Source organism: Bombina bombina, chromosome 6, assembly GCF_027579735.1.
Source record: "Bombina bombina isolate aBomBom1 chromosome 6, aBomBom1.pri, whole genome shotgun sequence".
Classification (NCBI taxonomy): Eukaryota; Metazoa; Chordata; class Amphibia; order Anura; family Bombinatoridae; genus Bombina; species Bombina bombina.
In genome coordinates, this window is record NC_069504.1 from 282,770,977 (window position 1) to 282,797,418 (window position 26,442).

The following is a 26,442-nucleotide window of genomic DNA, read 5'->3' on the forward strand; positions in this document are numbered from 1 at the left end:
TTTCTCTCTCCCTCTCCCCCCTCTCTCTCTCCCTCTCTCTTTCCCCTCTCTCTCTCCCCACATCTCCCCCCCTCTCTCCACATCTCCCCCCTCTCCCCACATCTCTCCCCATCTCCCCATCTCCCCCCTCTCTCCACATCTCCCCCCTCTCTCCACATATCCCCACATCGCTCCCCTCTCTCCACATCTCCCCCCTCTCTCCACATCTCCCCCCTCTCTCCACATCTCCCCCCTCTCTCCACATCTCCCCCCCTCACTCCACATCTCCCCCCCTCACTCCACATCTCCCCCCCTCACTCCACATCTCCCCCCCTCACTCCACATCTCCCCCCCTCACTCCACATCTCCCCCCCTCACTCCACATCTCCCCCCCTCACTCCACATCTCCCCCCCTCACTCCACATCTCCCCCCTCACTCCACATCTCCCCCCTCTCCCCACATCTCCCCCTCTCCCCACATCTCTCCACCTCTCTCCACATCTCCCCCTCTCCCCACATCTCTCCACCTCTCCCCACATCTCCCCCCTCTCTCCACATCTCCCCACATCTCTCCCCTCTCTCCACATCTCCCCCCTCACTCCACATCTCCCACATCTCTCCACATCTCCCCACATCTCCCCCCTCACTGCACATCTCCCCCCCTCTCCCCACATCCCTCCACCCTCTCTTGAGCTGTTTGAGCTCTCTCCACGGCCCTTCACGTGCCTTCAAGCTAGGCTCCGCCCCTTCCACGGGCTTTCGCGTTAGGCCCCGCCCCCTTCACGATCGGCCACGCCCACTTCTGCTCGGCGCAGTCGGCAGAACAGGTAGGGACTTAGGCCAGTGTGTTTGTCCGCGTGCTGTCTCTACTGCGCATGACAGCTTCGGACAAACACACTTGGCCTTTTATAGTATAGGATATATATATGGCACACATGAACTAGCACTATATCTAGGTTTAGCTTTCAACAAAGAATACCAAGAGAATAAAGCAAATGTGATGATAAAAGTAAATTGGAAAGTTGTTTAACCAACACTGCATGCCCTAAGGGAAGCTATCGGAACACATCTGATGAGCCAATGACAAAAGACATGTGTGTGAAGCCAATCATCAACTAGTTCCCAGACTATCTAGGTATGCTCTTCAACAAAAGATACCAAAGAAACAAAGTAAATTTGATAATAGACATAAATTGGAAAGTCCCTTAAAATTGCATGCTCTGTCTAAACTTTGACAATTTACTTTGATTTTCATGTCCTTTTAACATATTACTGATAGAATTAAGCATTAGAAAACAAAACTAAATTGATTTACAACAATTTAATGTTAAATCAGCACTGCCACATAAGTAGTGTGATTCTAAGGGCTCCATTTATCATTGTTTGGAGAAATCCGACTTTCAGTTCTCCAAGAAGTTCTCCGCAGCTCGCCCTCTGTGAGGCGCACTTGTGCGCCAATATTTATCAAAAAACTGGTCGTATTATACCGCTTTTTTCCAAAGTCGAGATGCGGCGTGTTAATGATAAATCTCGACTATATTTACCATTCCATCATCGTAAAAAAGCGCATATTTTTGGTATTTTCCTTTTTTATTATTGGATATAGCCATTCTTTTTATTTGTTGTAATTTAAGGTTATATAAACATTTATATTTGTAATATGAATTGAACAAATTTCTATATTATTATTCTTTTTGTGTTTTTTTTTACAAACCACAACCTTTTACTACTATTCCACGTTATTTTTAACAGATGGCTTACATATTACAAAGTCATTTTTTTTGGTTTATCTACTTAACACACCGCATGCAGACCTTTTTCTACTATTCAACGTTATTTTTAACACATGTCTTACTTATTACAAAGTCATGTGTTTTGGTTTCTCTACATTACACACCCCATACAGACCTTTTAGGCCTCCATTTATCATGATAAATGGAGCCCATACTATTATTCCACGTTATTTTAACACGTTTCACATATTACAAAGTCCTTATTTTTTGGTTTATCTACTTTAGACACCCCATACAGACCTTTTACTATTATTCTACGTTATTTTAGCACATGTCTTACAAAGTCTTGTTTTTTTGTCTTTTGTTTAGCTATTTTAGACACCCCATGCAGACCTTTAACTATTATTCCTTTTGATTTTCAACACGTCTTTTATCTTTACCAACTAATTTGTTTTTCTCTACCTACTTTACACAACCCCTCTAGACATTTCACTACTATTCTTTTCAAATTAACGTCTTACATTGACCTAATCTTACACTTTCATTGATAATATGTTTCAATATATTACACAATAACGACAATTGTTTATATTTGTTAAATAATATATGCATTTATTCTGTATATAAAATAAAATAAAAAAAAATGTTGCTAGCACATTCATAAATTTTTTAATAACACATAAATGAAAAAGTTACATTTTTTCATATTTCAGCCTCATTTTCCTGACTGCTGAGTAACTGCTTATCAGTCCAGTTTCATCTTTAAGCAGGACTTCAAGGAGCTCTCTTTTGCTTATTACAATTTTTTCATCATCCGGAACTAAAAAATAAAAAATATATATATTTATATTAAACATATATTTTGATTATTTTGAATAGCATTTATAGACATGAGAGTAAAAAAAATATCTGTCTATGGAATTACCAACAGCAATAACATATATTTATTCATAAATGCTATAACACTTACCCCAGTTATAATATTGAGGTGACTGAGAGTCTTCATCGTGTACCTCTAAGTTTCTTATATTTTGTTGAGTTTCTTCAAAAAAAAAATTTTTTGATTACAATGTATTGATAATGTAATTTTAAAATATATCTATCTTACACAATATTTTTCTCTCTATCTATGTTATCTTTCAATTAATTTTATTTCTATATTTAAATCTGTCTTTTTTTATCTATATACATATATCTATCTGTCGATATATATATATTACATATATCTATCTATCTATATATATATATATATATATATATATATATATATATATATATTGATCTATCTATATATATATATATTGATATATATAAAAAAATGTGTTTGTTTTTTTATATATATATATATATATATTTGTTTTTAAAAAAAATATATACACATATTAATAAAATTGATATATATATATGTGTGTATATATATATATATATGCATACATATCTATTGTTTTATATATATATATATATGTATATATATATATATAGATATATATATAGATATATATATATATATAGATATATATATATATATATAAATATAATGTTTGTAGAATAGATATATCACCATAAAAAAAAAAATCACCTCATCTTCTTCATGGCCCTCCTCGTCCTCTTGTTCCAAATGTTCTTCATCTTGTTCCAAATGTTCTTCTGACTCTGTAGGCTCTACATGTCCTAAAATTATTATTACAAATAAATTTATATTTATAAAATATATATGTTAAAGAAATGTCAAAGAATTTTTTTTTAGATTACCTTCAATGTTATCGATATCTTCTTCTCCTTGCTCATCCATTGCATTATTATTTGGAGTGCTATTATCTATAGCATTATAAAAAAAAGTTAAAAGATAAATTTACTTTAATACCTGGCTTTGATTTTTTTTTTTTTTCTCGAAATTACAGTTACATTTTTTATACCTGTGTCTTGAGTCCTATCTTTATCCATAAAAACTGTGGGCAATGGGTCTGATTCCCCTTCAGAACTAGAATTGGTATCAATGGGAAGAAGGTACCTTGGAGCTCTTCTTCTTTTGACTATTAAATAATATAAAATACAAAATTTGTGAAAATATATTCTTAAAAATCCAAACACACAAAAAATTGGTCTGAAAATCCTATAAAAACTTGATTCATTCACACTTATCTGCAGGCAATGGTAATCTTTTAATCCTATTATTGTTTAACTTGTTTATCTTATTGAAAATATTCCAATTAAAAACTATACATTTTTAATACTTAAGATTATATAATTAAACTATATTTATATCTATATTGCTTACATTTTTTAAGATAACTCTTTATCAAAGTGCGCATTTTAGATTGCCTCCGGTACAAGTCGTTATATCTTTTCAGACATTGTTTCCTCGTTCTTTTTGCCCAGAGACTCTCCTTACTCTTCGCACCATTTCACAGAGAATTCGGTTTCTTGTGTCCTGGTCCAAAGTGAAAATCCCTTTCCTTTTTTTTGGAAAATATTTATCCATAGTGTAAGAAATAATCAATAATTCTCCAATAGAGAACTTCTTGGATCGTGGCATTTTCTAAATATTATTCAATCTCTACTCACTGACGGGACTAATTTTTTTTTTTTAAATGCGCAATTTTGTAAGCTAATACCTATTTTTACAAATAGCACTCAATTTGGATACATATTTTGTAAAATATTATCAAAAATCGTATTTTAGTATACAACTTGATGTTTTTTTATCCATTTTAATAACAATGAAACATTGTATAGAACTGCGCCACAACAGCACTATTTTTTTGGCAACATTAACAAATGTTACATGTATCCGTTGATAAGGTGAAATAAAATTAAAGATACATATAACAATTTAATGATATTTAAATTTAATATTGTTATTCATAACCAAATTATCTTTATTTACATGTAAAATTGTTATTAAAAACAAAAATGGAAATCCAGGTATTCCATATGAAAAATAAACTGCGACATATCTTTCCAGAACATCAGACAGTATACGCCCATTTTCATCAACTACATTTAGATACTTTTTTGGAAACCGTTATAAAAGAAAACTTTATTTAGTTTGTATCAACACTTTAGTTATTTTTTGCGCTCTATTGTATCACATTTTTACAATGGCATCTTCCCAAGCTGGAAAGACCAAAAGCGGGAGAAGTATCATGTTCACTCATCGGCAGAATTGTATTTTGGTCGAAGCTGTTATCGAACACTACGATGAAATCATTGGGTACCAAGCAAGAACTGTAAACCCACAGAGAAAGAGAACAATTTGGACACAAATCAGTAGATCTGTTTCAGCTGAAGGAAGTTTTCCTAAGGATGTGCGGGCTTGTCGGAAGAGAGTAACTGATATTAGAAAAAACATAAAGAAAAAGGTTTGCAGGGAAAAGCAATCTGCCAAAGGAACCGGTGGAGGCCCTGGATATAGGGCCGAATTAACGGACTTTGAACAGATGCTTTATGCACGGATGGGTGATGCCGTTGTGGTTGGCCTGGATGTCCCAGCAGACACTATGGATTTTAGAGGTAAGTTAAATGTAAACGACACCCAAATTTTGTTGTTCATGATTTAAAAAAAGAGAATGAAAAACTATATATCTTTATTATTGAAATCTATTATGTAATTATTTCGATTCAATAGATATTCCTTTATGGAAAGTATATGTAGATATGCTCACTATCTCTTTAATTTTGTAGATTTCTGCTATTGGATATTAAAATTGTGATTAGTTTACATTTTTATTTGTCAGATAAGGATTATGGAGAAAATGGAGGCATGAACTATAATAAAAGTAATCTAGTCAGTGTTATAACTATCTATTGTCTATCTAAATCGATCTAAATATTTGAAATTGTGTTTTTATCTATAATTATTGAAATTTAATACAAGTATATTTATATTATTTAGAGCAAGAAGATGAGGGACGTCAGGAAGAGGAGATTGATGCACAAGAGGATCAACCTTTGGAAAATGAATTCACCTCACAAGACCAAGAACCCTCCACATCCACAGTACAAAGAGAAGAAGGGGAGAGTAAGTTATTTGTAAAAAAACAACCAATAGTTGTTATATATTTTAATAATAATTAACAACCAGATGAGCACTGATGATAACTTGTGGTCTAATGTATATTTTGATTGTATAAATCGATGCAGTTGATATTCTAATATTATTTTTATGTTGTTGTAGGTGTTCGTGCTTTACTACAATCGATGCAGGACAATTCTATATTATTATTCGAGGGTAGGTTGTCTTCTAATTTAATTGTCATGTTAATTTTTTGTTTTTTTTTATGAATGTAACCTATTAATAATACATATTTTCCATGTCATACAGAAGATCAGGTTGAAATCAATTTGGAACCTCTGGTTGAGGATTCTGTATGTCCAGAAGATGAGGATGAGACTCAGGTTGAGGGACAAACATCAGAGGGACCAACACCACCAAATCTAGAAACTCCTCAGAATATCATGGTCAATGACTCTGAAGAAGATGAAAGACCAGAACAATTGATAAACCCAGAAGATGTCACAGGCAGGGGAAATGATATACAAAACCTCACAGACATGGCATTGGGGTTCAGGAATGAGCAAAGTGCATTTTTTAAAGAACTGATCAGATTACAAGAAGAAAGAAATGCAATTTTAAAAGCTGATTCAGAATTTAAGAGGGATTATTCCAAAAAGAAATTAGAAATTTTGAATCGAAGATTTCCTACTCAATAATTAATTATTAATATTTCTTGTTTTTGCACTTTAATGTTCAAATTTTTTTCATGTTGAAAAGTTAAACACTAGAATTTGGTTACAGTTTAAGTTATTTTTGAAAAAATGTTACATGTTTCAGTATTCAAGTTTTTGTTATTACAATAAAAATGTTATTTAAAATACAAAAAAGAATTAAGGCTGTTTGTTTGTTCAAAAAAAATTTATTAAAAGAAGAAAAACTAAATTTTTTTATTAACAAATAAACACAACTTTTTTTTTTCATCTGTCTGATTATATAACAGTAGTGATGATTGTTATTGTCCAATTTTCAAACAACTCCTGTGTTATCCGTGGTTTCTGTAATACAATGTTAAAAGATAATTAGCAATCCAGAAATATAATACTAATTCTTTGCCCCACCCCCACCCAAAAAAAATAAAATTACTTACATGAAAAATATCTCTCAATAATTTCCATACGATTTTGAACACCGGCCCTAGTAGTGTGCCTGTTTAATATTTGTTGGGGGACATAGATGTCATCTGGTTGATCCTCAAGACACAAATCATCTTCGTTAACTTGAGATATTGCAATATTATGTAACATGCAGCATACTAAAATAATGTCATTGCACTTCTCTGGTGAGTATTGCAAGTCTCCCCCTGACCTGTCCAACACACGAAATCTCATCTTCAACACACCGAAGGTTCTCTCGATAGCACTTCTTGTACTATGGTGTGACTCGTTGAATTTGATCTCTGCACGTGTATGGGGCGATGGTACTGGTGTCAGAAGCCAAGGCCTACACGGATAACCACTGTCACCTACAAATAAAAAAATTAAAAGAATTATTACATTGGAATAACAATCTATATGCACTTTTAGCAATACAGAAATTAATGAAATAAATAATAACAAATAAAAAGATCGTAAAATTAATTTTCACAAAAAAAAAGGTCTAACTAAAAATCTATGTCCTTCAAAGTTGAAAAACAAAATTAAACATAAAAACAATAACAACAAAAAATATTAAGTTAAACTCACCCAATAGCCAACCATGGGGCATGTCTCCACGTTCAAACAATGTAAATAATGCTGATTGTTTGAGGATATGGTAATCGTGGCAGGAACCTGGAAATCCTGAACGCACAGCCCAAATTTTGAGGTTGGCATCACAAACAGCCTGAACATTCAGTGAATGGAAGCTTTTTCTATTCCTGTATTGCTCCTCCCTTAAAGCTGGTGGTCTTAAAGCTATGTGTGCAATCAATTGCACCAAGAACATTAGGCATACCAGCTACTTGATAAAAAGATGCCTTAACTGTGTGCCATTCTTGCACATTCCTGGGTACAAAAATAAACTTCTTCAGATGTTTCAAAACTGCTTTTAAAACAATTCTTAGATGCCTGCAAAATGAAGGCTGGCTAATGCCCACCACAGCACTAGAGACTGCCTGAAATGAACCAGTTGACAAGAAATGCAAAACTGCTAATAATTTTAAAAGTCCAGGTATCGCCCTTGTTCTTCTTGTCCTAGGGTCTATGTCATTTTGGATCAGAGAGTAAAGATTTATAATACTCTCCCTATTTATACGAAATCTTTGCTTTATCTCCTTATCAGACAATGCCTGTAGTCCACACCGGGGTAAAAAAACTCTAGGCACTCTTTGGCGTCTCCGTATGGTCATATTACCATCAGCAAGACAATTTTCACGGGCCCTTGCCAAAGAAATAGCAGACAACAGCAGAAAATATTCCATCTTCTCTCTCACAAAAAATGAAGTAAATGAAATGTTCTCCTCAGTGGATATGGAGAACTTTGGAGGGCGTAATTGTAGGAGAATATTAGGTTCTCCCATGGCGCAAAATAGTGATAAATATGAAATTTGGCGATCTGTTAGTCGATTTGATGAAAATACGACCGAAAAAGCGCTGTTTTAAGCTTCAATCGGCGCACATGTGCGCCTTGGCGAGATAGAATAGAGTGGTCGGATTTTTCGGTCGAAAATCAGTTTTTTTGGTCGTATTTTGTTTTAATACATAGGAGAGAATTTACGCCGGCGTATTTATAGGCGTAAATGTAGGAGAATTGCAATGATAAATGGAGCCCTATATATATATATATATATATATATATATATATATATATATATATATATATATATATATATATATATATATATTTATATTATTTGTCGCTTAAAATATGGTTCCTTATTCTTTCTTATATACTTTTCAACCGTGTATTATATTAATTTCAGAACATATTTGAAAGAACAGTGAACTATTATGAAGCACCAACACTCTACAGTGTGTACAATAAACAGAGACAAGACAGAGATAGGCAGAATGAGACACAAAATGGATTAACTCCCTAGAAAAATTGTCCAAAATCTAAAAGCCAGCCCAAGAATTCAGGAAGTAGAAATTTTTGGGCAGCCTCAAGATGTTAAAGGGACAGTAAAGTCAAAAATAAACTTTCATAATTCTGGTAAAAGTAAATTGGAAAGATGTTTAAAATGATATGCTCTATCTGAATCATAAAAGAAAAAAAAATGTGGGGTTGACTCCCTTTAAGCTTGCACTATCTGGTTTTATAAATATGAAAAGGAAGACGTTCATTAGTTTCTTTTCTATATAAGGGAGAGTGCAAGCTTAGTTATTGTGTACATGGATTTTGTACCCTGGCAGATGGATGGTGCATTAGTGATGGTGCAACATAGAAACACTTCTCATCACAACTTCATTTCACAGACTCACTTCTGCAGTCACTGTGCTGTGCTGGGAGCTGTAAATCAAAAGCTTTGCAACTTCAAACACCAGCAGTAAGCACAGAGCAACCCCTCCCACATAACCTCTAGCCTTGAGACAGCAGTGTGCAGAAAACTATTTCACCTCATGGTTTCCAAAAACAGCTGAATCGTATCCCACTGTAATCTACTTCTCTGGTAGCCAAAGTGTCAAAAAAAGCCAATGGAAGCTTTCTTCTTTAGTAAGAAGTGGAGGCCGTTCTAAGAGAAGTGGATGCTGTGAGACAACCAAGCTAAAGAGGGGGAGAGTGACTCACGGTTGTGCAGGGAGTGCATACCACCAAAAGCGTGAGAGGTGCAGATCTAAGTGCTGCAACTCTCCTTCCAAGTATATGGGCCTTGAATATATTTAGATAAAGTAATAATATCATCTCTCAAGCACATTTTTTCTAGAGAAAACATACCCAGTTTGGCTAACCTTGCTTCATATGTTAAATGCTTCATTCCCCTTATTAGTTTTGTGGTTCTTTTCAGAACTTTTTCTAAGTCTGCAATGTCTTTTTTTGAGATTGGTCCCCAGAACTGCACTCCATACTCAAGGTGAGTTTTTACCAGGGATGTATATAGTGACAGAATTATGCTTTCCTCCCTTGCATCAGTGCCTCTTTTAATACAGCATCTATAAGTACTCCCAAATCCCTTACCTCCCCTGTTTTGCTCAGTTTAGTCCCATTTAAATAATAGGTTGCCTGCTTATTTTTACTTCCAAAATGTAGAACATTGCATTTTCTAGTATTAAATCTAATTTTCCATTTACCTGCCCATTCTTCAACTATTTGTAAATCCACTTGTAAAGCAATTTCATCTTGCACTGACCTAATGACCTTACACAACTTCGTATCATCTGCAAAAATATAGAAGTTGTTATTTAATACTTGCTCCAAGTCATTAATAAAGATATTAAAAAGAACAGGCCGCAGTGCTCATTTCTAGGGGACTCCACTGATAACATTTGTCAACTCTGAATATGGTCATGATCCGTTGCTTCCTGTCTTAAATCTAGTTATTTATCCATGAGCTAATATTTTCATCTATTCGCAGTCCCATAATTTTGTACATAAATCTCTCATGAACACTGTATCAACCACCTTTGCAAAACCCAAGTATATCCCATTAACTGATTACCCTTTATATATAGTTTTACTTACTTCCTCATAGAATCTAATTAGATTAGTTTGACATAATCTATTTCTCTTAAAACTGTGCTGATTTGAACTCATAATCTTGTTTACACAAAAATACTCATCAATGTAATCCTTTATAATCCCTTCACATATTTTTTTTAAATGGCGCCACATCAGCTTTACGTCAGTCCTGGGGTACAATGCCTGATTTTTGAAAAATTAAGAGTCGAGGTTTGGCTATAACAGTGCTAAATCCCCATAAAACCCTTGGGTATATTCCTTCTGGGCCTGGAGTTTCATTTACCTTAATATTATCAAGAATTTTCCTGATATGCTCTAGATACAATGGTATGTTCTTATATGTTCTAGTTTGTTTCAAATTATCTATTATTTGTTCCTCTCTTGTGTATACTGAAGAAAAGAACTGGTTAGTACCTCAGCCTTCTCGCTGTCACTGTAAATCATGCTACCTTCACACATTTTAATGTACCTATATCGTCCTTCTTAGATTTTTTTCCATTTATGTACTTAAAAAAACCTTTTTAGCATTTGACTTTGGCTAATTTGATTGTTTTTTTGCATGCTTTGTTACATTCCTTATATATTTGGAATGTTAAATGCCCTACGTTTGTATCCTAATTTCTCTTAACACATTTTTATTTAGCCACATTGGCTTGGATTTATTTCTTTTACAACCATATGGTATGTGTTGATGTGTATATTTTTTTGAACAAAGTTTTAAATGTTATCCATTTATCCTCTGTACATTTATTAGTAGTGATGCACCGAAATGGAAATTCTGGACCGAAACCGAAAATCCAGGATGCAGTGAGCCGAAAACCGAAAAAGTCTTTTTTTTTCCAAATTATTTTAAAATATTTTTATTTTTTTTTAGTTTTTTTTTTGCATAATTAGACTATTTTATGAATAAAACCTGCAAGCCAATAAAATAAAAAAAACACACGTTTATTGAAAGTAACACACTAAAATTGGACAAAAATATCTTAAAACAATAATATGCAACACAATAATTTATCAAGAAAAAAAAAAACAGGCAAAAAACGATAATGCTATTTTTGGTCAAAATGTTTCTGCCAAATTTCGGTGCATCCCTACTTAAAACAATATTAAATATTAATATACTGTATTATTCTGTATTTAGTTCTGTGAAACAGAATCAGATTTAACAGTATTTTTTTTTCCAATTATCCAAATAAAGTATGGTCCTAGAAAACTATTATTATATGAGGAAACAGTAAGTCAAGTAATGAACTCAAACAGCAACTCTCGACTAGCATCAAATTTGAAATATGCTACACAATTATTTTACCGAAAATAATAGGCAAAAAAACGAAATAGCCAAAAATGCCATTTTCGGCCGAAACATTTCTGCGGCCGAAATTTCGGTGCATCCCTATTTATTAGATAATACTTTGTTCCAATTTATGTTATTTAACAATTTCTTTAAATTATTGAATTTTGCTTAAAATTAAAAAAGTCTTAGTTGAAACCTTATAACACCGCTTATGAAAAGTGATTTTAAACATGACCATGTTATGATCCCTGTTACCCAAATGTTCTTTGGCTTCCATGTTTGAGATTATTTCTGTATTGTTTGATAGCACTAAATCCAATATAGCTTTATTCCTAGTTGGCTCCTCTATTTTTCTGATTCTGATATAATAGAGATACATAGTTATAAAAATTACCTATAAAGCCAAAATTCTTTAGCGCTGTTAATAAGTGATCCCATAGGACAGAGTCAAAGGCCTTTTCTGCATCAACTGTTAATAGTGCAAAGTCATGCTTTGCGCCTGACTCTGCCCTATGGGATCTCAATACATATTCAATTAGAGTCATCGCTTTTCTTATATTCTTCTGTGCTGTCCTACCTGGAATAAATCCAGTTTGGTCTGGGTGGATGACATCTCCTATAACCTCTTTAAGACGTGCAGCTAAGATACTGGCCAAAAGCTTATAATCACTATTAAGAAGTGAAATTGGTCTGTATGAGTCCATTGAATTAGGATCCTTATCTTTTTTTAATATGAGTATAATATTTGATACGTTAAAGGATTTGGATGGTTTTAGACTACATATGAAATATTTATTAAACAGTTCAGTCAAGATAGGAGCAATCTCATCTGAGAGCACTTTATAAAATTCAGTTGGTAGTTGATCAGGGCCTGGAGCCTTCCCTAGAGTTGACTCTTTAATTGCCTTTAATGTCTCCTCTACCGTAATCTCTTTATTTATTAAGGATAATTGATCTGAGGATATTTTAGGAATTTTAAGATTTTCCCAAAAACATTCTTTTGCCTCCTTATTAACTTCTACAGGAGAGTAGAGTTTTTGAAAAAACAAATGGAATTGTTTATTTATATCTTTTGGGGTATTATATTTAAAGCCCTCAGATAGAATTGTCCCAATATAATTATTTTTTTCCTGTTTTTAGATATGTTTGATAGCATTTTAGCTGTTTTAGGGGAGAAAGTGCCAAAAATTGCTTTGTTTTTAAGATCCTCATGTAGCTGATGTTGGGTTAGGAAGGTCTCTCTCTCTCTATTTTCGCTTTTTGATAAGACTCCCAATTGCCCCTATTAGAGTCATCAATATATTTTAAATTTATTTTTAAGTTGATTTGTTAGTTGGAGTTCCCTTGCTCTTAACTTTCTTTTCCTTTTGACCATATATGCCTTTATTTCCCCTCTAAGAAAGGCCTTGGACACCTCCCAAAATATTTCTGTCTTAGACTGATATTCTTTATTAAAAGAGACATGGTCCCTCCATTTATGAATTAGCCAATTTCTAAAATTAACATTAGGGTATAAAAAAGATGGAAAGAAAAATTTGCCACACTGACTTTCCCTTTTGCTCCCCAGCTGAACAGACATAGAAATAATTGCGTGGTCTGAAATAACTATACTCTTTATATCTGTATTAATTTCTAGCTGTAATAGTTTTTCAGTCACTAAAAACATATCTATTCTTGAGAATGTGCGGAAGGATTTAGACTCGCACGTAAACATTTTCTCATCTGGGTGTTGAATTCTCCATATATCTCTTAATTTGAGACTTTTCGAGAAGGAAGCCAGTATCTTAGCTTCTTTCTTGGACCTATATGAGCGAGTAGTTCTAAGCCTGTCCAGCTGGGGTACAAATACACTGTTAAAATCCCCCCCAATAATTAATTGGGAGTCTATTGAATTGATTAGTTTAGAAAATAACTTATCCCAGAACTCTGTCTGACATTCATTTGGTGCATAAAGATTGCATAATGTATATCAAGACTCATTAATCTCTATTTCTAAGATCAGATACCTTCCCTCTACATCTTTATATTGAGATATTAACTGGAATTCTAAGTTTTTACTAAAGATACAAGCAACTCCTCTCTTTCTTTTTATTGCTGGTGTCGCTATTACCTCCCCAACCCACCCTATTTTTAATTTCTCTGCTTCCTGTAGGCTCAGATGCGTTACCTGTAGGAAGACGATGTCTGGTTTATGATTTTTGAGGTGGTGGATTATTTTTTTCCTCTTGGCAGGGGAGGAAAATCCGCCCACATTCCAAGAAAGCAAATTAATTAATTTTTTCATTTATACAGTATACTTTCTTAATCCTAGTAATGTGTTCCCTAAGGGACAACCAGAGAAGCGGATGAGTTGGGGAGGAGCAAGAGGAGGGAGAGGTGGAGAGAGAGAAAGAGATTAAAAAAAAAAAAAAAAAATCCAGAAAAAAAAGAAGAGAAAAAAGAGAGATACAAAGCAGCCAGACCATGACCGCATATTTGAATTACCATTTGTCTGGACATTTAATCTACAGTAATTTTTTTATTTTCCATAAACTGTTTAACCTCTTCTACTGTATTCAGCGTAATTATCTTGTTCTCTATATACACTTTGATTTTTGCAGGATATATCATTGTAGCTTGATAGCCTACTTTAATCAGCTGCGTACACCACGGAGCCATTATCCTCCTCCTATTTCCAGTTTCAGCAGAAAAATCTTGAAATAAAAAAATGCGTTCTTTATTAATTTCTACATTAGCTTTTTTCCTATAATAGACTAAGAAATTCTGCTTATCCTGAAAATTCAATAATTTCACTAACACTGGCCTTTTATACTTCGCAGAATTGTCTTTTCTAGCATTTGTGCCCAGCCTGTGAACCCTTTCAACTAAGATCTCTGAGCTACTTTGTGGCATATCAAGGATTTCAGGTAGTGTTGTTTTAACAAATTTCATGAGATCAGCAAAATCGGGAGTCTCTGGGAGACCTACTACTTTTAAGTTGTTTCTCCTTGACCTATCTTCTAGGTCATCTACACGAGATTGCAAAATTTCTATGGACTTGGCCTGGGCATTCAATACAGTTTGTTGTGTATGTTGGAGATCATCTATATCAGATATTCTATTTTCGATTTCTCCAAGTCTACTAGATATTTGTTTGAGTTCACTTGTTAGGGTCGTTAGCTCTAATTTAACTCCCTCAAACTGCGGAAGAAATATTTCAGAGATTTGTTTTACAAGGTTATTTGTGTCAATGACAGTATTGGAGCCAGGTGAGAAATCAGCGATCCCTGTCTCTAAACTGCTTATACTAGATCTAGGCTTTCTGTCCTTAGTTTTGGGTGGCATTATGCCTGTATCTGTTCTACTAACCCCTAAGAATTTATCCATAAAAAAAAGATAAGAAAAAAAAAAAGAGGAAAAAAAAAAAGAGGAAAGGGGAAAGCCGTGAGGGCAATGTGTGCAGAGTGTAGGGGAGAGAGAAAAAAAAAAAGAGAGACAAAAAATAGGCTATAAATAGCGTGTTCTGCGAGGAGGAGCAGATTCTCAAACAAACTGTGTATCTAAAACAAGATTCTATGTGTGCCACTAAATAAAGTGAAAGTATAGAGTTTACTACTCCTATATTTTGTGCAATATATGAGGGATTAGTAGTATCCTGTAAAAGGTCAGTTATATTTTATAACTTTTACATAAGAGTATCTGATTTTGATCACCTATAGTAAATAACAGTAACAGAAGGGGGCAGATTTGATAGGTTTACCTGTCCGTTATATTTTGTTAGCAGTGACTATTGTGTTTTGCTGATCTAAATCACATAACAGTTAGTTTAACAGTTTTACCTGGCGTATATTCACATTATCCTACTGCCCTAGAAGCAGCATTATTTCTATGCCCCACACCAAATACCTTTAGTACCTGTTATATTAGCCTAATTGGCTTTCTGATATGGTTCACTTGCAGCATGTATATCAATCACACATCAATGTTTACAGCGTGGCCTTATATTAGTGGGTATACATAAACATACACCTAACTAATCCAAGCATTTGCTTAAAGGGACAGTATACACTCATTTTCATATAACTGCATGTAATAGGCACTACTATAAAGAATAAGATGCACAGATACTGATATAAAAATCCAGTATAAAACTGTTTAAAAACTTACTTAGAAGCTCTCAGTTTATCTTTGTTGAAAAGGTAGCTGGAAAGCCCACTGCAAGTGGGAAATAAGACACTCCCCCCCCCCCCTTCTTTTGCATATGAAAAGACCCTTTACACAGACAGGAGCAAGCTGGAGTAGGTAGCTGACAGTATTCACATAAAACTTTGGGGCTTGGTTAGGAGTCTGAAAATCAGAGCAATGTTATTTAAAAATAAGCAAAACTAATCATTTTTTTTTTAAAAAAAAACTTCATGGACTATATAAATAGATCATCTACAAAACATTTATGCAAAGAAAAAATGAGTGTATAATGTCCCTTTAACAATTTACTCCAGAATTGATTTAAAAGTATCAAAGACTGAGGTTTCACCCATTTGGACCCCCTTTTTTTTTTTTTTTTTTTTCCTTTACCTAGCCATATACCATTTATAAACAGCTGCCAAAAACAAAACTCCTGTTCAGTATTGCAGACAATCAAAACAGACCACAATCAATACAAATCACATAAAAAGCCCAGCTGAATTAGCCTTGGTGTTCTAGTCTCCTGAAATGGCTATACAAGTGAGGATGACCAAAAAGTGCTTATGACAGGGAAACTTCTATAGAATTGATAAACAGGAGTAGTCCTTAGAAGCTTCACAAAGAGCCAATCCGTAGGTCAGCAAGGCTCCTTTAACTCCTATTCCTTAGTGCTAACTTGCTTATAATAAAGTTAAATATAGATGAACAGCATCAGGCCTCTACTCCACCTTTGCTTCCCCAACAGGGGTAGTCCCATAAGTAGCTACCATATTTCTCTTTGAAAATCATTCAATCCTTTCTCCCTTTTTCCTTTTTATATTCTTTTATATCCTTTTCTTATTTCTCTTTTCTTTCTTCCTTTCCTCTGCTTTTTCAATGCATATTATCTAATACAGTCAGAGATCAAAGATACCGTCCTTAGCCCTCAATCTGATGAGACTTCCATAACAGCAGAGAGATGGGAGAAATAGGTAGAAGGGAAAAAGGGTAGGCAGTATAGATAGCAGAACTTAGCCTCCTTCCCACGTTTCCTCCGTTATTTTTTCACATGTTTTGGTTATTTAGGTCAGGCATAATATTCACAGTAAGGCAGTTACCCCTTTAACAGTCATAGATCAAACAGGTCTAAATATACTTTGCAAAAAGACCGGCTATTTTCCACCTCCTAACCCAGGGCAATCCGCTGGCAGGGGGATAATATAAAGAGATAGCTCTCAATCTCACCTTGGCTTCTGTCCTGCACCTGGGGTTCTGGGAGGTTATCCAATATATCTGGCTTGTTTATGGAGGATGGCCTTGCCGGTATCCCCTCCGTGTACCGATTCACAGATTGTCTCCTATCCCGGTACTGGAGACTATGTCACCTCCTCACCAGTCACTGGGGTCCTGGGAGCTCTGTTGTAGAGATGTCACGTCTCGGTCTGGCTGCTAGTGTTTCCAGTGACTCTAGCCAGCGAATCTTTGCGGCTATTAGACTTCCCGCTATCCGGATGGTGTTCCACGGTGTGGGAGGGCTTCCCAGCAATCCGTGCACTATCTTAGCCTGGGTGCTCAGCTCCTCAACGGCTGTGGAAAGCTGAGAAGGGCCTGTGTGTCGATGGAGCACTTAGGACGCCAGCTGCAGACGTCCTACCAAGCCCCTCCCTCAGACGGAAGTCCGTTGGCTCCTCTATTAATTGAGACATGAAGTTATCTTTGAGAACATTTAAAAAAATGTATCTCCCTTAGCTGTATTACTAGTTTCATTGGCCCAGATTATCGACTAGATTACGAGTGAAGCGCTATTCATTACTTCCGCTCTCACTCCGCTAGAAATAAGCTTTTTGTACCATTGGGTAGCGCCAATATTACAAGTTGAAAGCAAAAAGTTTTCGCTCAATTGCTGAACTGACATGAGCAAAAAGCCGAAGTAAGAATATTGTGACCATGTTAACGTATTCCTCCACTTCAATGGAGCTTGAAAATTGGGGGGGGGAGAAACACCCAACAAGTTGTGCGAATCCGATAGCATTCATCTAGATTGTAAGTTTCCACTGTATCAGGGCCCCCAATTCACCCTGTACTTTTTTGTTAAACTTTGTTTGATGTCTTTTATATTGTATTGTACTTTTATCTTTATACCCATGGACAGCGATGCGGAATCTGTTGGCGCTTTATAAATAAAGAATAATAATTCAATCAAGTGCGCTAACCAGACATGAAATATTATTTCACATTCCAATGTTCTTCACTTAGAAGAATATATATATACAGGGAGTGCAGAATTATTAGGCAAGTTGTATTTTTGAGGATTAATTTTATTATTGAACAACAACCATGTTCTCAATGAACCCAAAAAACTCATTAATATCAAAGCTGAATAGTTTTGGAAGTAGTTTTTAATTTGTTTTTAGTTATAGCTATTTCAGGGGGATATCTGTGTGTGCAGGTGACTATTACTGTGCATAATTATTAGGCAACTTAACAAAAACCAAATATATACCCATTTCAATTATTTATTTTTACCAGTGAAACCAATATAACATCTCAACATTCACAAATACACATTTCTGACATTCAAAAACAAAACAAAAACAAATCAGTGACCAATATAGCCACCTTTCTTTGCAAGGACACTCAAAAGCCTGCCATCCATGGATTCTGTCAGTGTTTTGATCTGTTCACCATCAACATTGCGTGCAGCAGCAACCACAGCCTCCCAGACACTGTTCAGAGAGGTGTACTGTTTTCCCTCCTTGTAAATCTCACATTTGATGATGGACCACAGGTTCTCAATGGGGTTCAGATCAGGTGAACAAGGAGGCCATGTCATTAGATTTTCTTCTTTTATACCCTTTCTTGCCAGCCACGCTGTGGAGTACTTGGACGCGTGTGATGGAGCATTGTCCTGCATGAAAATCATGTTTTTCTTGAAGGATGCAGACTTCTTCCTGTACCACTGCTTGAAGAAGGTGTCTTCCAGAAACTGGCAGTAGGACTGGGAGTTGAGCTTGACTCCATCCTCAACCCGAAAAGGCCCCACAAGCTCATCTTTGATGATACCAGCCCAAACCAGTACTCCACCTCCACCTTGCTGGCGTCTGAGTCGGACTGGAGCTCTCTGCCCTTTACCAATCCAGCCACCGGCCCATCCATCTGGCCCATCAAGACTCACTCTCATTTCATCAGTCCATAAAACCTTAGAAAAATCAGTCTTAAGATATTTCTTGGCCCAGTCTTGACGTTTCAGCTTGTGTGTCTTGTTCAGTGGTGGTCGTCTTTCAGCCTTTCTTACCTTGGCCATGTCTCTGAGTATTGCACACCTTGTGCTTTTGGGCACTCCAGTGATGTTGCAGCTCTGAAATATGGCCAAACTGGTGGCAAGTGGCATCTTGGCAGCTGCACGCTTGACTTTTCTCAGTTCATGGGCAGTTATTTTGCGCCTTGGTTTTTCCACACGCTTCTTGCGACCCTGTTGACTATTTTGAATGAAACGCTTGATTGTTCGATGATCACGCTTCAGAAGCTTTGCAATTTTAAGAGTGCTGCATCCCTCTGCAAGATATCTCACTATTTTTGACTTTTCTGAGCATGTCAAGTCCTTCTTTTGACCCATTTTGCCAAAGGAAAGGAAGTTGCCTAATAATTATGCACACCTGATATAGGGTGTTGATGTCATTAGACCACACCCCTTCTCATTACAGAGATGCACATCGCCTAATATGCTTAATTGGTAGTAGGCTTTCGAGCCTATACAGCTTGGAGTAAGACAACACGCATAAAGAGGATGATGTGGTCAAAATACTCATTTGCCTAATAATTCTGCACTCCCTGTATAGATATATATTTTTTTTATTTTATTTTTTTGTAAAATATATATCTATACAGGTAGAAAACCCTTTTTCCAAACTGCTTGGGACCAGAAAAGGTTTGCATTTCGTACTAGTCTGGATATTGGAATAGTTGTATCTTTAAAATAGGACAGTTTGAAGAGGGGATGGAACCAAGTGTAAACAACATCTTATGTAATTTAGGCAATATTTACATGTCATAATATAGCTTATACATGCAACCTAAAGGTCATTTTATATTAATTATAATACTTTGCATGCATATTACCATAAGAAGCTGTATTTTTTTATTAAAATTTAAAAAAAAAAAAAAAAAGTTTGGATTTTGTAATTCCAGGCTGTGGCATAAAGGGAGTCTGCGTCAAAGCAGACTGAAGTAAAAAAGTGAGTCATTTTGAACCTCATTTGCATTTCTTACTCATTGTGTAGTTCATCTAACAAATCTAAACAAGTCAGGAGACTTGCTTTTCCCAAAAACATCTGGATACACTGTTTCCAATGCAGCAAAGGATTCTGGGTAAGAAATGCAAATGAGGTTCACAATGACTAACTTTTTTACTTCAGTCTGCTTTGACGCAGACTCCCTTTATGCCACAGAATTGCTGTCTACACCGCTTTTAAGCCTAGCTAGGGTTAGTACAGAGATTCAGGCCATCCCAGGACAGCTGTTTCGTGTTTTTTGCCACTCATCAGCTTGGAGTAGGTGTCCTGCGATGGTCTGAATCACTGTACTAACCTTAGCTAAGCTTAAAAGCTACGTATACAGCGATGCTATGATGTAAAGGGAGTCTGCGTAAAAGCAGACAAATAAAAAAGTTAGTCATTGTGAACCTCATTTGCATATCTTACCCAGTATCCTTTGCTGCATTGGAAACAATGTATACAGAGGTTTTTGGGAAAAACAAGTCTCCTGACTTGTTTAGATTTGTTAAATGAACTACACAGCGAGTTATTTTCTTAATATTGTGTGCTTAGTGGGGGATTTTAAACTCACTTTTCACCTCCCCATAATGTAAAAAGTTGTTGTATTTCACCAATAAATTAACTTCACCCAGCAGTGATTCACCTACTCCCAGCTGATGAGTGTCAAAAACCCCGAAACATCTGTCCTGGGATGGTCTGAATCACTGTACTAACCCCAGCTAAGCTTACAAGCTGTGTATACAGCGATGCTATGGCGTAATAGGAGTCTGCGTAAAAGCAGACTGAAGTAAAAAAGTGTGTCGTGAACCTCATTTGCACATCTTACCTAAAATCCTTTGCTGCATTGGAAACAGTGTACCCAGAGGTTTTTGGGAAAACAAGTCTCCTGACTTGTTTAGACTTGTTAAATGAACTACAAAATTAGTTATTTTCTTTATATATCAATTTAAAAATACTTCGCACATATTCCATTATGTTAAGAACATTGGAATGTGAAATATGTACACTACTGAAAAACTATATTAAATATGAATATTGCTTAAAGGGATTTTCAATACCAGAATGTTTGTTGGTAATAAAGGGATTATCTATCTTTTTAAACAATTCCCCAGTTTTGCATAACAAACACGGTTATAATAATACACGTTTTACCTCTGTGATTACCTTGAATCTAAGCCTCTGCAAACTGTCCCCCTATTTTAGTTATTTTGACAGACTTGCATTTTAGCCAATCAGTTCTCAATCCTAGGTAACTTCACGTGCGTGAGCTCAATGTTATCTATATGAAACACAAGAACGAACACTCTCTAGTGGTGAAAAACTGTCAAAATGCTTTCAGATTAGAGGCGGCTTTCAAGGTCTAAGAAATTAACATATGAACCTCCTAGGTTTAGCTTTCAACTTAGAATACAAAGGCCTAGATTTGGAGTTTGGCGGTAGCCGTGAAAACCAGCATTAGAGGCTCCTAACGCTGGTTTTAGGCTACCGCCGGTATTTGGAGTCACTCAAAATAGGGTCTAACGCTCACTTTTCAGCCGCGACTTTTCCATACCGCAGATCCCCTTACGTAAATTGCGTATCCTATCTTTTCAATGGGATTTTTATAACTCCGGTATTTAGAGTCGTTTCTGAAGTGAGCGTTAGACATCTAACGACAAAACTCCAGCCGCAGGAAAAAAGTCAGTAGTTAAGAGCTTTCTGGGCTAACGCCGGTTTATAAAGCTCTTAACTACTGTGCTCTAAAGTACACTAACACCCATAAACTACCTATGTACCCCTAAACCGAGGTCCCCCCACATCGCCGACACTCGGAAAAAAATTTTTAACCCCTAATCTGCCGACCGCCACCTACGTTATACTTATGTACCCCTAATCTGCTGCCCCTAACACCGCCGACCCCTGTATTATATTTATTAACCCCTAACCTGCCCCCCACAATGTCGCCTCCACCTGCCTACACTTATTAACCCCTAATCTGCCGACCGCAAAGCGCCGCCACCTACGTTATCCTTATGTACCCCTAATCTGCTGCCCCAAACACCGCCGACCCCTATATTATATTTATTAACCCCTAATCTGCCCCCCTCAACGTCGCCTCCACCTGCCTACACTTATTAACCCCTAATCTGCCGACCGGACCTGAGCGCTATTATAATAAAGTTATTAACCCCTAATCTGCCCTCCCTAACCCTATAATAAATAGTATTAACCCCTAATCTGCCCTCCCTAACATCGCCGACACCTAACTTCAATTATTAACCCCTAATCTGCCGATCGAATCTCGCCGCTATTCTAATAAATGTATTAACCCCTAAAGCTAAGTCTAACCCTAATACTAACACCCCCCTAAGTTAAATATAATTTAAATCTAACGAAATTAATTAACTCTTATTAAATAAATTATTCCTATTTAAAGCTAAATACTTACCTGTAAAATAAATCCCAATATAGCTACAATATAAATGATATTTATATTATAGCTATTTTAGGATTTATATTTATTTTACAGGTAACTTTGTATTTATTTTAACCAGGTACAATAGCTATTAAATAGTTAAGAACTATTTAATAGCTAAAATAGTTAAAATAATTACAAATTTACCTGTAAAAGAAATCCTAACCTAAGTTACAAATAAACCCTAACACTAGACTATCAATAAATTAATTAAACTACCTACAATTACCTACAATTAACCTAACACTACACTATCAATAAATTAATTAAATACAATTGCTACAAATAAATACAATTAAATAAACTAGCTAAAGAACAAAAAATAAAAAAGAACTAAGTTACAAAAAATAAAAAAATATTTACAAACATAAGAAAAATATTACAACAATTTTAAACTAATTACACCTACTCTAAGCCCCCTAATAAAATAACAAAGCCCCCCAAAATAAAAAAATGCCCTACCCTATTCTAAATTACTAAAGTTCAAAGCTCTTTTACCTTACCAGCCCTGAACAGGGCCCTTTGCGGGGCATGCCCCAAGAAATACAGCTCTTTTGCCTGTAAAAAAAAACATACAATACCCAAGCCCCCCAACATTACAACCCACCACCCACATACCCCTAATCTAACCCAAGCCCCCCTTAAATAAACCTAACACTAAGCCCCTGAAGATCATCCTACCTTGTCTTCACCTCACCGGGTATCACACCGATCCGTCCAGAAGAGCTCCTCCGATGTCCTGATCCAAGCCCAAGCGGGGGGCTGAAGAGGTCCATGATCCGGCTGAAGTCTTCATCCAAGCGGGGCAGAAGAGGTCTTCCATCCGATTGAAGTCTTCATCCAAGCGGCATCCATCCGGAGCGAAGCGGCAGCATCCTGAAGACCTCCACCGCGGAACATCCATCCTGGCCGACGACTGAACGACGAATGACGGTTCCTTCCGATTGGCTGACAGAATCCTATCAGCCAATCGGAATTCGAGGGACGCCATCTTGGATGACGTCATTTAAAGGAACCGTCATTCGTCGTTCAGTCGTCGGCCAGGATGGATGTTCCGCGGTGGAGGTCTTCAGGATGCTGCCGCTTCGCTCCGGATGGATGCCGCTTGGATGAAGACTTCAATCGGATGGAAGACCTCTTCTGCCCCGCTTGGATGAAGACTTCAGCCGGATCATGGACCTCTTCAGCCCCCCGCTTGGGCTTGGATCAGGACATCGGAGGAGCTCTTCTGGACGGATCGGTGTGATACCCGGTGAGGTGAAGACAAGGTAGGATGATCTTCAGGGGCTTAGTGTTAGGTTTATTTAAGGGGGTTTGGGTTAGATTAGGGGTATGTGGGTGGTTTGTTGTAATGTTGGGGGGCTTGGGTATTGTATGTTTTTTTTACAGGCAAAAGAGCTGTATTTCTTGGGGCATGCCCCGCAAAGGGCCCTGTTCAGGGCTGGTAAGGTAAAAGAGCTTTGAACTTTAGTAATTTAGAATAGGGTAGGGCATTTTTTTATTTTGGGGGGCTTTGTTATTTTATTAGGGGGCTTAGAGTAGGTGTAATTAGTTTAAAATTGTTGTAATATTTTTCTTATGTTTGTAAATATTTTTTTATTTTTTGTAACTTAGTTCTTTTTTATTTTTTGTACTTTAGCTAGTTTATTTAATTGTATTTATTTGTAGCAATTGTATTTAATTAATTTATTGATAGTGTAGTGTTAGGTTAATTGTAGGTAATTGTAGGTAGTTTATTTAATTAATTTATTGATAGTCTAGTGTTAGGGTTTATTTGTAACTTAGGTTAGGATTTCTTTTACAGGTAAATTTGTAATTATTTTAACTATTTTAGCTATTAAATAGTTCTTAACTATTTAATAGCTATTGTACCTGGTTAAAATAAATACAAAAAGTTACCTGTAAAATAAATATAAATCCTAAAATAGCTATAATATAATTATAATTTATATTGTAGCTATATTAGGATTTATTTTACAGGTAAGTATTTTGCTTTAAATAGGAATAATTTATTTAATAAGAGTTAATTAATTTCGTTAGATTTAAATTATATTTAACTTAGGGGGGTGTTAGTGTTAGGGTTAGACTTAGCTTTAGGGGTTAATACATTTATTAGAATAGCGGTGAGCTCCGGTCGGCAGATTAGGGGTTAATGTTTGAAGTTAGGTGTCGGCGAGGTTAGGGAGGGCAGATTAGGGGTTAATACTATTTATGATAGGGTTAGTGAGGCGGATTAGGGGTTAATAACTTTATTATAGTAGCGCTCAGGTCCGGTCGGCAGATTAGGGGTTAATAAGTGTAGGCGACGTTGTGGGGGGCAGATTAGGGGTTAATAAATATAATATAGGGGTCGGCGATGTTAGGGCAGCAGATTAGGGGTACATAGGGATAATGTAAGTAGCGGCGGTTTACGGAGCGGCAGATTAGGGGTTAATAATAATATGCAGGGGTCAGCGATAGCGGGGGCGGCAGATTAGGGGTTAATAAGTGTAAGGTTAGGGGTGTTTAGACTCGGGGTACATGTTAGAGTGTTAAGTGCAGACGTAGGGAGGGTTACCGCATAGCAAACAATGGGGCTGCGTTAGGAGCTGAACGAGGCTTTTTTGCAGGTGTTTGGGTTTTTTTTCAGCTCAAACAGCCCCATTGTTTCCTATGGGGGAATCGTGCACGAGCACGTTTTTGAGGCTGGCCACGTCCGTAAGCAACTCTGGTATCGAGAGTTGAAGCTGCGTTAAAAATGCTCTACGCTCCTTTTTTGGAGCCTAACGCAGCCTTTATGTGGACTCTCAATACCAGAGTTATTTTTATGGTGCGGCCAGAAAAAAGCCGGCGTTAGTTTTTCGGCTCGTTACCGACAAAACTCCAAATCTAGCCGCAAGAGAACAAAGCAAAAAAAATAATATTACATGCCCTATTTAAATCATGAAAGTTTGTTTTGGACTTGACTGTCCTTTTAAATATGATCTTACATGTTTTCATCTACTTGGCTCCAAAGCACCTTTTTTTCTCAATTGTGTTAAGCAGATCAAAGGACATTTGAAAGGACCATAAAAGGCAATTAATGTCAATTTAAAGGGACATGAAACCCCCATAAAATGTTTAATGATTCAGATAGAGAATACAATTTTAAACAACTTTCTAATTTACTTCTATTATCTAATTTGCTTCATTATCTTGGTATCATTTGTTGAAGGAGCAGCAATGCACTACTGCTTTCTAATTGAACACATGGGTGAGCCAATAACAATCATTATATATTAGCAGCCACCAATCAGCAGCTAGAACCTAGGTTCTCTAGGTTCTCTGCTGCTCCTGAGCTTACCTAAACTCTTCAGCAAAGGATAACAAGAGAAGGAAGCAGATTAAATAATAGAATCAAAATTGGAAAGTTGTTTAACATTGTATGCTCTGTCTAAATCATGAAAGGACAATTTTGGGTTTCATGTCCCTTTAAGGGTACAGAAGACATTATTGGTCAAGACAAAAAGCTCTCCTAAACAATACTTTTATTAGATCTTCACTAGTTCTAAAAAGTACACAGCAAAATAACCTACAGTACTACAGGTCTGTGACTGCACAATACTCTTCTATATTTCCTCTTTGGTATCATACAGAGTCGTCTACATAAATTATTTATCCAATCAGCTGACAGCTGGGGAAGATCTTGCTCATCTTCTCTGTAACTATCTTGTTTTTTTGTGTGTGTGTACGTCTTCTACAAGTATACGCAATGTCCTGTATCTTAAGCTTTCATGATTCTGATACAGCAACATTACAACTTACTTTTTTATCCAATTCCCTTTATTCTCTTAGTATCCTTTGTGAAAGGACAATTAAATACAGTAGAACCACATAATAGACAAATACACACAAAAAAAAATACAAATACGATAGAACTTACTCTTAATTTCAAA

At 36.0% G+C, this 26,442-nt stretch overlaps 1 protein-coding gene and 1 long non-coding RNA gene across 6 annotated transcripts in view; both read right to left on the minus strand.

The window, feature by feature from the left end:
• Window positions 1–26,442, minus strand: part of VEZT (vezatin, adherens junctions transmembrane protein) — a 227,366-nt gene that overhangs the window by 170,451 nt on the left and 30,473 nt on the right. The window lies entirely within an intron of this gene.
• On the minus strand, window positions 3,292–3,747 carry LOC128662867 (uncharacterized). Its single transcript, XR_008402819.1, has 3 exons — window positions 3,629–3,747; window positions 3,465–3,530; window positions 3,292–3,383 (listed from the first exon to the last, which is right to left on the minus strand). It is a non-coding gene; the product is annotated as an uncharacterized LOC128662867 (long non-coding RNA).